Here is a 3,368-nt window from a genome sequence, read left to right on the forward strand (position 1 = left end):
AGAAAGAAAGAAAGAAAGAAAGAAAGAAAGAAAGAAAGAAAGAAAGAGACTTGAAGTCTCTGTTAACAATATAAAAATCCCCTACTGATTACAGAATCACAGATTTAGAGTTGGAAGGGACCTCAAAGGCCATCTGGTTTAAATCCTCCCCCTCATTTTGCTAATAAGGAACTGAGGTCCAGGGAGAAGTGACTTGCCCAGGGTCACACAGGTAGGAAGCAACAGAGACTAGATTTAAAGCCAAGTCTTCTGATTCCAAATCCCAACATCTCTTCTTCAGTATCAAGCAGAAGCTTGAATTAGTAAATAGGTCTCCTCTTCCAGTCCCAGAGTATGACTTATTGTTTGATCTTTTCAAATTCTGGGCCTAAAACCTTACACATGGCACACTTACACAGTAACTATCTGTGAGGCTAGCAGACAAAATAATGCTGATATCCTAGGCATAGTTGGTAAGGAATTAAAACTATCTCAACCAATTATTGTCTTTACAGTAGGACTGACCATATTGCTTTCAACTTTCTTCTCTTTAAAATCCCTGCCTTTACCACCATCTCCCTCTAATTTTAAATGCTACTTCCCAGATTGTCTTCTTCTCCTGATGTTTTTATCTCTGTTTCCACCATTCTCAAAGCTTTATATATTGTGGACCCTCTGCATATAAAATCACCCTTTATTCTCAATTCAAAATAGGTAGAGGAGGAAGGAAGAGAAAAAAAGGGACTGATAGTGATTCATTTTAGGGCCTTTGGATTTTTAATAGTTATCCATGCTTGGTTATCCATGATTAAGTGTGCTTATCCACACAGGAAAGAAATCCAATAAATATATGGCCAGGGGTCCATTCAGAAAGCCTACCTCATTGGTCATCAAAGAATCTACACGTATGAGAAACCCATAAATATGATCAGTGTGAAAGACAATTGTCATAAATCAAGTTTTTCTAACCATCATAATATCTACAGGGAAGAAACTCTATAAATGTAATTAGTATTGCAAGGCTTTTTCAGAGAAAAATAAGAGAGACCCTCATAAGAGAGTCCAGTCAGTAGAACAACCATATATATTTGGTAAGTGTGAGAGAGGATTCAGCCAGCACTCAAATTTGTATATACATCAGAAAATACTAGCCCATTTGAAACCAGTTTGTCTTCATCTCCCTGCAAGATTGGAAATTAGTTACTTTTAAACAGTTGGGTTTTGGGGAAAGTGGGCTCTTCTAACTTTCTCCTGAAGTTAGTATTTCCAAAACAAAAACAAAAATAAAAATGGCTATAATGAGAGAGTACATTGAGAATACTCTAGGATTCTTTGATACAATGAAAGGTAGTCAACAAAACCACCTGAAAACCATATCCAAACTCTCTATAGAGTATAAGGCTAGACACTCAAAATTTCAGCATTTTAGTGCTGAGAGACCTGAGAAAGGTCAACTAGTCCAAATCATGCCTGAAAAAGAATGCCCTCTACTGCATTTCTGACAAGTAGTCCTCAAATATTTCTCTAAAGACCTCAAGTTGGCAGATGAAGACAGGGTGGGAAAAGTTGCCTACTGAAATAATTCATTCTACTCTTCAATAGCTCTGTTAGCAAACTTTCCCAAATATAAAGCCTAAATTTACCTCCTTGCATTCTACCCCTTTTCTGCCTCTGAAACCAAATAGAATAAGTGGAATCCTTCTTTCAAATACTTGTATGTAGCTATCATGCCCTCCTACTCCACCATTTTTTTTTCTTTTTTCCAGGATGAACATCTCTAAGACCTTTAATTTACCAATGCTAATGCTCAAATGTCATGAAAATGAAGACCTTCGCCATCTTGTTTGTCTTCCTCTGGGCGGTGTCAAACTTATCAATGGTCTTCCTAAACTTCCTGGAGGTAAATACAGTCCTCAAAAGATGGTCCCACCAGGGCGGACTAAAGAGAGACTATCACCATCTAGTCCCAGATTCTTGGACTCCATTAGTGGAAGATCACATCGCATTGGAGTTTGTTTTTTTTTTCCTTTGAACAGTTAAACCACTGTTGACTCAGATTGTTTGCAGTCCACTAAAACCCTGAGATCTTCTTTTTTTTTTCAGTAAAATTGTTGTCTGGCTGTGCCTCACCCTACCTATGAAGTAGCTATTTTGAAGCCAAGTGGAAGACTTTACATTTATCCCTTAGAACTATACTTACTACCACTTCACTTGGTTATCAATTTTCTACTAAGAATTTTTGTTCTGTTGTTCATTTCTCAAAGATCGTTATCTTTTACAGAGAAAACAAAGGCAAAATAAGAGTTGAGCAATTCTTCCTCTCTTCATTCTCCATGATCATTGACCCATATATCCTAGTTACTGAGATCCTATCCATTTTTGTCCTCCTTTTCCCTCAGTATGGCTTTTAAAAAACTTTTCATCCTTTACTTTCTTTGCTAGCCTCGGCTCACTTTGAATGTTTTAGTACTGATATTATTCATACACATCTGAGCAACACAGATTTATATTTATGTTCCTTCCTATATTCTGTACGTGTCTTTTAAAAGTCAGAATTGGTTGGTGAGCTCCCTGTGCATCCACATCAGTCTCTTCAGACAACCATCCCTTCTCATCAGAATTGTTTCCCTTTGTGTCATAAGAAATTTATTCTTTGCCGTCTTGTCCTGGGCCAACTTCCCCTGTAGCATTTTAGTTAAAGTTATCTTACTTAGCCTTTCTCTGAGCTCTTTATAATCTGCTCTCCCAAATTCTAAATTATTCCTCACTTCCTTCTCCTCACTCACAAATTCTAAGATGAAAGACTTTCCCCCACCATGATTCCCTTCCTTTGCACTCTCACAAAACAGTTCCTCCTTGTTGTTACAAATAAGATCCAGAGTAGTTCCCCTTATTAGTTAATCCACCTTCTGAAATAATCATTGACAAGTCAAAGAAATAAAACCTATTAGCTGCTCTACTTTTGACAGAGTTCCAGCAGACATCCAAATGACTTGTTTTCCCATCACTACTCTATCCTGCTTTACCTGTATCTTGTACTCCTCATCTATTTCCTCTTTCTGTCCAAGTGCTTCATATTATATACCAAAGACAGTATCACTTTTCTTTTCTCCATCCCCAATCTTTCCCTCCATTGGTCTTCACTCACATGTTCTCCATCACGTTGGCCTCTTTGGTTCTTGCATTTCCTTGTATCTTATTATACAATGCTACTCCACTAACCCTTTTATCTAACCTGTTCCTTTTGAATAAAATAAACACTTCCAGAGCCATGTTCCAGTCATAGGTTTCATGAGGTCACATTTGCTTCCTTGTATTATTGGTATCTGTAGTTTTATCTTGTCTATTGCCTATATTTTGTGTATTTGTGCACATATATACATGGATTT

This window comes from Vombatus ursinus, unplaced genomic scaffold, assembly GCF_900497805.2.
Source record: "Vombatus ursinus unplaced genomic scaffold, bare-nosed wombat genome assembly UNPS02015255.1, whole genome shotgun sequence".
In the NCBI taxonomy this organism is placed as follows: domain Eukaryota; kingdom Metazoa; phylum Chordata; class Mammalia; order Diprotodontia; family Vombatidae; genus Vombatus; species Vombatus ursinus.